Source organism: Akebia trifoliata, chromosome 8, assembly GCF_017979445.1.
Source record: "Akebia trifoliata isolate Shusen 1 chromosome 8, ASM1797944v1, whole genome shotgun sequence".
Taxonomy (NCBI): Eukaryota; Viridiplantae; Streptophyta; class Magnoliopsida; order Ranunculales; family Lardizabalaceae; genus Akebia; species Akebia trifoliata.
The window spans coordinates 12,997,503-13,007,146 of record NC_141382.1 but is presented as its reverse complement, the minus strand read 5'-3'; positions in this window follow the sequence as shown (position 1 = coordinate 13,007,146).

Sequence of the window (9,644 nt, the reverse complement as noted above, 5' to 3'; positions counted from 1 at the left end):
ATAGTCAAAATCGGAGTCCTATTGACGATTGAGCAGAAAGAAGAGATGACAAAGTTCTTACAACAGTACCAAGATGTATTCGCATGGTCCTATCAAGACTTGCCCGGTTTAGACACAGATCTAGTCGTCCACAAGTTACCTATCAAATTGGGAAGCAAGCCAGTCAAGCAGAAATTACGAAGATTGAAACCAGAATGGACACTTAAGGTCAAGGATGAAGTAATGAAGCAGTTCCAAGCAGGATTTCTCGCAGTATCCACCTACCTTGAGTGGCTTGCTAACGTCGTTCCTATACCAAAAAAGGATGGGAAAGTACGCATATGTGTAGACTACCGAGATCTGAACAGAGCCAGTCCTAAAGATGACTTTCCATTACCACACATCGACACTTTGGTCGATAACACAGCGGGGCACGGTATGTTCTCGTTCATGGATGGCTTCTAGGGTTATAATCAAATAAAAATGGCGGAAGAAGATCAAGAGAAGACTGCATTCATTACACTTTGGGGTACCTTTCACTATAAAGTCATGCCATTCGGTCTCAAGAATGCCGGGGCAACTTACCAACGAGCCATGACTGCCTTATTTCATGACATGATCCACAAGGAGATAGAAGTATACGTGGATGACATGATAGTTAAATCAAATCTTGACGAGGATCATCTGGTAAACTTGAAGAAATTGTTTGATCGATTAAGGAAGTACAGCTTAAGACTTAATCCGACAAAATGTGTATTTGGTATCACATTAGGAAAGTTATTGGGGTTCATTGTTAGTAGAAGAGGCATCGAAATCGATCCAGCTAAAATGAAGTACATCATAAATATGGAGCCACCCAAGTCAGAGAAAGAGATCAGGAGATTCCTAGGGAGAATTCAGTACATTAGTCGGTTCATCACACAACTAACACCGATATATGAACCAGTATTCAAACTACTAAAGAAGAATGAGCCAAAAGAATGGAATGAAGACTGTCAAGAAGCTTTCGATAAGATTAAGAGATACTTGCTTAATCCACCAGTCTTAGTTCCACCTACACCAGGTCGACCTCTGTTGATGTATCTTTTCGTGCAAGAAAACTCCATGGGCTGTGTACTGGGGCAACATGATGAAACCGACCGAAAAGAGCAAGCTATCTATTACCTTAGCAAGAAGTTCACAAATTACGAGGTGAATTATTCAACTCTTGAAAAGACTTGTTGTGCCCTCGTCTGGGCATCACAACGGTTACACCACTACTTGCTCAGTTGCTCGACTATGCTCATTGCTCGGATGGACCCCCTGAAGTATCTTTTCGAGAAGCCGGCACTAACGGGACGCACCGCAAAATGGCAGCTACTATTATCTGAGTTCGACATCACCTATGTCACTCAAAAAGTCATCAAAGGACAAGTCATTGCTGACCACTTAGTGGAACACCCTCTGCCTGAATATGAGCTACTACAGACAAATTTTCCTGATGAAGCCATTTTGTTTACTGAAGTCGAGAGCGACGATGAGGAATCTAATTGGAAAATGTACTTCGACGGAGCAGTAAATCAAAAGGGAAACGGAATTGGGGCAGTTCTGGTTAAGTCAGACGGGACTCATATCCCCATAACAGTCAGAGTAAGGTTCCAATGTTCGAATAATGAAGCCGAGTATGAAGCATGCATTGTGGGGTTGAAAGCAGCGATCGACCTCAAAGTGGATGAATTGGATGTATTTAGAGACTCAAGTTTGGTAGTCTACCAGACAACAGGAGAATAGAAGACTCGAGAGCAGAGGTTGGTTCCGTATCATGAGTATCTCGAGGATTTAAGCTCAAACTTCGCCCGAATCTCATTCACTTATATGTCGAGGGCTAAGAACCAGTTTGCAGACACATTGGCTACTCTAGTCTCAATGATCAGCATCTCTGAAGATACCATAGTTGACCCTCTTGAGATTGGTATTCAAGACAAGCCAGCGTATTGCTTACCTGTGGAGATCGAAGAACCTGAGGAAAAACCATGGTACGCAAACATCAAGGCATTCTTAGAGGATCGAACGTTTCCACCCGATGCCACGACGACGGACCGAAAGACTATTCAGAGATTGATAAGACAGTTCTTCTTGAGTAGTGGAGTCTTATACAAAAAGTCGCATCACGAGGTCCTCCTCAGGTGTGTAACACAAACAGAAGCTCAACGCTTAATTGAGACCGTGCATGGAGGAGTCTGTGGACCTCACATGAATGGACATATGCTCGCAAAGAAGATTATGAGAATGGGTTATTACTGGATGACTATGGAGAGCGATGGGTACCAACATGTTCGGAAGTGTCATTTGTGTCAAATCTATGCCAACAAAATCAATGCACCACCTTCAGAATTGCACAATATGACTTCTCATTGGCCCTTCTCACTCTGGGGCATGGATGTCATCGAGCAGATCAATCCTCAAACTTTCAATGGGCTTCACTTCATCTTAGTTGCCATCGATTACTTTACGAAATAGGTAGAAACAACATCCTACGCCAATGTTACAAGGGGCAATGTCTTGAAGTTTGTGAAGAACAACATTATATGTCGATATGGCCTTCCAAACGGAATAGTAACTGATAACGTCAAAAATCTCAAGAACAAAGACATGTCCAAGATGTGCAAGGATTTTCAGATCACCCATCACAACTCAGTCATTTACAAACCAAAGATGAATGGAGCAGTTGAGGCCGCTAACAAAAACATCAAGAAGATCATCGAGAAAATGGCCATTACTTATAAGGATTGGCACGAGATGTTACCCTTTGCTCTACACGCTTATCGAACGTCAATCCGAACCTCTACTGGGGCAACGCCCTACTCATTGGTATACGGAATGGAAGCGGTCTTGCCCATTGAGGTCGAGATTCCCTCCCTCGAATCTTAAAAGAAGTTGAATTGGATGAGGCAGAATGGGTCCAAGCCCGATTTGATCAGTTGAACTTAATAGAAGAGAAACGTCTTTCAGCAATCTGTCACGGTCAAACATATCAACGGAGAATAGCATGAGCTTATAACAAGAAGGTTTGATCTCGAGAGTTTGCACCCGGAGACTTAGGTCTGAAGAAGATCCTACCAATACAAGAAGATGCAAGAGGAAAATTTTGTCCAAATTACGAGGGGCCATTCGTCGTCCAAAAGGTACTGTCCGGAGGAGCGTTGATTCTCACAAAGATGGATGGGGAAGTCTTTCCGCAACCGATCAATGCTGACACCGTTAAAAAATATTACGCCTGAAGTCATCCTTTGAAATGAAGAGAGGCCATCTTTCCACTACTTGAACAATTATCTACCCTTAGTTAACCCTTTTTGAGCCATCACATTCATTTCTTAACCCAGGACCGGGACAAGTCACCGCTATCAAGAGAATAAAATGAAAAAAAAAAGCAATCAAAAGTCAAAATAAAAGTACCAAAGATACTCCTGACCCGCATGAGGATAAACTGTGAACGGCTAAAAGTACAAAAAAATCATAAAAGTCAAAAACCTCGAATGTCTGATCTTAAGCTCGTGTGACGATGGGAGGAGATGTAGATCATATTTTCGAAACAAAAACAGACAAACCCCGTGTCCAATCTATCCCTCAATAAATCCAGACTCAGCCTTCCTTACATCCTTTCACAACCCTAGCCTAAGCCTACGTTTCGTCCTATTTAAAAGTCCTCTCAGATCAAGGAATGGCTCAAGGTAACTCGATCACGGTGGAAGCATATCATGGAAAACATCGTCAGTGCAGTTTATCTTGCTACTCAAATCAGATTTCAAGCCGCCAAAGTCATTAGAAGATTCGAGAGGGGAGACCAGGTCGAATATTTGAAAAAAAAAAGCGACTTGAAGTGTAGAGTCATTGATCTTGAAGCTCAACTTGAGTCACCGCACCATGAAAATCGTCAGAGGAACTCGAGAGGGGAGTCCAGATCTATTACTCAAGAAAGAGCGCCACTAAAAGAGTAGAGTGCTCGATCTCGCAGCTCAACTTGAATCACCAAGCCACAAGGGGCATAGAGAAATCAAGAAGGTATTCAAAGCCAAAAATTTATAAAGTAAGCATAGACTGAAAGGGCATAGTGAAAACCTGCAAGGGCACTATGAGTAAAAAAATCAGTTTATGGTAAGATCAAAACCACCGGCATGATGAAAACTCAAAAAGGGTTTCGATATGCAAAAATGTGGAAATCGGGTCTGGTAAAAACCGTAACTGGCGCCAGGGGAAAAAATGAAAAAAAAAATAATAAGAAAAAAAAAAAAAACAACTCCTGGCCCGCAAGAGTATAAACTGTGAACGACAAAAATCTTGAAGTCTTCAATGTTCCAACAGATGCAACTAAGATAACTCAGTCAAAATTCTTAGTCTCGGGGATGACTCTAAAGAGGCTAAGGATCAGCTGAAACTTGTATCCTCAGCATTTGGCAAAGGCACCATGATCGTTAACTTTCAGAGTTTTCAAACACAGTCTGTCACAGATTATTCGACAAAGACAATCTTTTAAAACCTAAAATAAAAAAAAATGCATTATCAAAGTTACTATTTTTGGCCTATGACGAAAAATCTAGGACTTTTCTTCAAATCAAGAGTTTTCAAAAGCAGTAAATATATTTGAGGTCACTACGTAAAAAACCTATTTCATTCATTTCAAATAGTGTTACATCATTCTCATTAAAAGTAGGGTACAAGAAGGAATAACGGGTAAAGAGCCACTCAAGCATTTCCCTGGAAAGCGTAGTAGGCATCAAGTCATCCTCTAAGGCTTTGACCTGAGCAGCTTGGTCAACGATGATTCTCTCTATATCCGAGGCATGACGACAGACCAAATACTCAAATATCATACCATCATGCAAGTCTCTCTCAAGGACGGACATGCTACGCTAAACTCTCTCAAGATGATCATATAATAATCCAGAAAGGAAGAGTTTCAAAGCTCGGAATCAAAAAGGGAAAAAGAGGAATATATCAAAATTGCATATTTTAAAACATCAATCATTTTTCAAAACTCATCAAAAATCAATCCAAGATTTCAAGCGAGCTCCGTGCCACGAAGTCAAGGGTTTCAAAAAGGTTAATTCTGTCAGACCCCGTGCTTGGGTAGCCACATCTTACAAAAATCTTCAATCCATCTGACGTTTTTAATCATCATGCAATAAATTATTTCAGATTCGTGCAAATAAAGGGTCTAACTTGTTCTTTGGAGTTCTTTGCAAGCAACTCCTGCAAAGAGGGGCAGTTGTAGACACCCAATTTGCACGAATCCGTTAGGAAAATCTTAATTTTCTCGAATTGATTCCGATTTAGAACTCAAGCTTTCCGATGGACTCACATTGCCACGTAGCATCATTCCCATGCATACATGCATACATGCATATTGTCATATAGTTTTGCATGCTCAACCTTGTCCGTAACTCACTCCAAATTAGTATTCATTCTCCATTAACCGACCCATCACCCATACCCTCACCATAGTCCACTCCCTAACTAAATCTAAGTCCAAAATAAAGTCCATCTTTTAACCTAAATTCAAGCCCATTCTCTAAGTCCTAAACCCAATGACATTCTAAAATCAATAACCCAAATCTATTACCTAGCCCAACCTAAGCCCAAAACCCAATGCCATTTTAAACCCATAACCTAAATCTATTTTCTAACCCAACCTAAGCCCAAAACGAAGTCCATTCACCTAAGCCCATTACCAAACCCACTTTAAACCCATTCTTTCACACCCCCTCAAAAGATGACACATGTTGATCTCCCATAAGCCCTCAATACCCAATGCATCATCTAATTGGAGAGTCAACTTTCCCTTTGTGAAAATTCAATAATGCCCTTCCTAAAAAGGTTAGTCAAACCAAAAATATACTTTGGTCTTTAGTAATAATTCATAAAGTTGAGAGAACTTCCCATTATACCCTCAAAAGGTGGGAATCTTCAAGTACATACATGGAGTTCTCCCATTGGTCCATTTCAAAATTATACTTCCACCCTTGCTTTATTTGTTATTTACAAATGAATCAAGATCTACTTTTCACCTACCACTTCATCTTTACACATACCATTCTCCTATTCACTCTCCCAAAAGTACTTTTGTTCTCCCATTGGCTTATTTGAAAATTATACTTCCACCATTGTTTTATTTTTTATTTACAAATGAACCAAGATCTACTTTTTACCTACCACTCCACCTTTACACATGTCACTCCCTTATTCACCCTCCCAAAAGTATTTTTGTTCTCTGAAATTTACAAAAAAACCAAGGATCAAAGAATGTTTTTAGGGTTTCTTCACAAATGTCATCTTTGCCCTCATACAAATGAAAAATTCAAAAAGAAATAACCTAAACCCTATGTCCATTTTCTTTATTTTTAAGATTGGACCACTTTATCCCCAAAAGTTCTCCAAGAACTCTATAAATACCCTTATTTTCTAAGAACAATTTATGTTCTCAAGCCCCCATCTCTCAACCTAAAACTCTACCAAAATTCCTACTCATTCTCTTATCTTCCAAAGCTCAACTCACTCAACCTTCAATCACCTCACTTAACTCTTAAGTTCACTTCTCAAGATCAAGTTCATTCAAAACCACCAAGGGACAAGGTGGGGTCAAGAAGTAGTTTATTTATTTTAAAGCTTGCATCTTCTTATTCTAACCTTCTACTCTAATTTTCTTTTAGAAACCCCTTAGGATGTAATGAATACCCTTTCCCATCCCCGATAGATTGGACTAAGGTTCGATCGAAAGGATGGGGGTTGAAGCCTTTTTCACCTCAAAAATCATGCATTATATTGTACACAATGCACACACTCACCTATGTATGACAATGATGAAGAAATGTGTCACCCTCTTGATGGGGTGAAACACTAAGTTTCTAGCCATGCATACATGCATCAAGGTTGTGGCTTCAAGGGAACTCCATCATGGAGTCTCTCTAAAAGCTCAAACCTACATTCATATGCATACATTTAATGTGACTATATTGGTCATTCTTTTCCATAGAATGCCCTTAATGTCACTTTGAAATCAAAACCTTTTAAAAAGGGGACATTTCACTCTAATGCACATACCACCCTCATCATGCATTCTTATGCATTTTAATATTTATTTTCCTAAGTTTTACAAAATAAAATGGCCAAGCAAGGTAACCACCTTTGGTGGAGAGGATGGGGTGCCTAACACCTTCCCCGTCTTCTAACCGGATCTCCTTACCTAGATCTTAGGTAGACTTTGCCTTTTCCAATACATAAGAGTCACTACAATGTCATGAAAAAATGGTTTTCAAAAAAATCAATTCGGGTGCCCATTCACATCCATTTCCAAAAAAGAATGGTGGCGACTCCAAATAATGTAGCATTGAGGTTCATTGTGAACATTTCATGTCTACATCACCATTAAAAAAAAGAAGAAAAATTAAAGCATCAAAGTACTCCTGGTCCGCATGAGGATAAACTGTGAATGACTAAAAATACAAAAAAATCTAAAATCTGGACGTTTGATCTTGAGTTTGACCCAAATATCTAGCCTAAAAAAGTTTTAGAGACGTTGAGAGGAGAGGAGACACATATCACCTTTTTTGAAACAAAATTAGACAAATCCCATAGTACTAGTCCAATCTAAATAAACCCGGACCTCAACCTATTTGTATCCTTCCATTACAATTAACCTAAGCCAACATCCCACCAAAAGTCCTTTTGGATTAGGAAATGGTCTAAGGCATTATAATAACGATGGCATCACTATATGAAGGTACCAAAGATTCTATTAATTCAAACTTCACGTTTTCAAAACAATAGATACACCTAAGGCCAAGTAAATAAAAAACCTATTTTATTTTCATTCAAACTCTTAAAAGCTTCACATTACATTTTGTTAACAAAAAGGAAAATACAAAAAAATATATATATATATGGTGCCAATCATATGTTTCGATGAGAAATGAAGAAAGAATCAATTATCTCTTCTAAGGCATGAATTCAGGCAACTTGCTCAATCATCACCACCTTAATGTCGGAAGCATCAAGACTCACTAAGTAAGATGCGAAGGCATCAAAACAAGGACCTTGGGCAAGTCTTTCTCACAGATCATCAATCTCGGCCCTCAAGGCGGAAGACTCCTCACCCCTTAAGGATTCAAGTTGGGCTATCTAGGTCTTCAATTCATTTTCAAGACGCAACCAAAACATCTCAATCCTCTTATAAGACATATTTATTTCTTCTAGTTGATCACGGTGGTCGAAGAAGCAGGAATAAGGAGACCTTACTCGAACTGAGGGCATAACACTAGTTCTCTCAACAATCTATTATTATATCTAAAACGAGTGGTTCGAAAATGAATAGTCAAAAATACAGGACGATCTAACCACAACGTTCTTCCAAGTTTCTTTTAGTCGATCACGTAATTGCCATAAGGAAGAAGAAGAAGAAAAGGACCCAACCAGCTTACCAAAATATCTAGACATCTGGGAAGGTAAAGTCGACACTGATTAGATCCATGTCGCGAAGGCAGAAAAAGATAGAGACAGTATTAGAAGTGGTAGGTAGATCATGCATCCCCAATCCCATATCGGAGGTCTCTAAAAGATCTATTGTGGAAATTTTGGGTCGGGTAGAAGGTCCAGTACCATCTGAGGCCTGAAAAAGACTAATAAAAGCAATCAAATAACGAGCAAGTATACAGACAGGCTAATGAAAGGAAATAACTGAAATTGAATATACCTAAGTTCGAAGAGGTGGATAAGCTGATGTGTTGTCCCTTTGTAGCGTCGACGATAATCCTGAAACAAAAAAAAATAACATTTTTGCAAAAACCAAATTCAAATTACCCAAGACTCGTTGGAAAACTTTCATTTTAAAAATCTTTCACCAAACTATCACAAATCCAAGACCTCAAACGAGCTCCGTGCCACGAGGTCGAGGAATTCAAAAGGCTAACTCTATCAGATCCCATGCTTATATAGCCACTTCTTGTTATCCATCAAACCAATACGGTGTTTTCAAAACTTATTTGAGCAAAATCCTTGGGCCCGTACAAATAAGGGTTTCGTCTATTCTTTACAGTTCTTTGCACGTAATTCCACGAAAGAATGGGAGTTGTAGACACTCAAATTTGGATGGGCCCTCCATGCGAAGTACAAAAGTTTACAAAAATTTGAATGCGCCCCAAGGCTCAAACCCTTTAAAAATTCACTTATCTTTCTAATAAATAAAACTCCCTCTTGCTTGACTCATGTGATAAAAACCCACCCTCTCCTAAACTATCATCACACACCCCTCAACCCAATCCTAATGAAATGCAACTCAACCTAACCCTAACTCAAATACATACTCAACCCACGTTCTAGCCCATTAGACTCAAAAGCCCAATTACTATCCTAAGCCCAAGTCTTAACCTAATAATCACAACCAATCACCACAATAACTCAAGATCATCACAAGTGGACACATGTCACCACATCCTCCACCCTTCCCAAAAAAAATCTACAATCACTCCTTTACACCCCCATTCTTTTAACTAAAATATATTCCATTCAACTCACCCAACACTCAATTTACAATCACTTCCTTACACCTCTATTCTTCGAACCAAAACCTACTCCATTCAACTCACCTAACACTGAATCTACAACTACTCATTCTAATCCATTTGGATTATAAA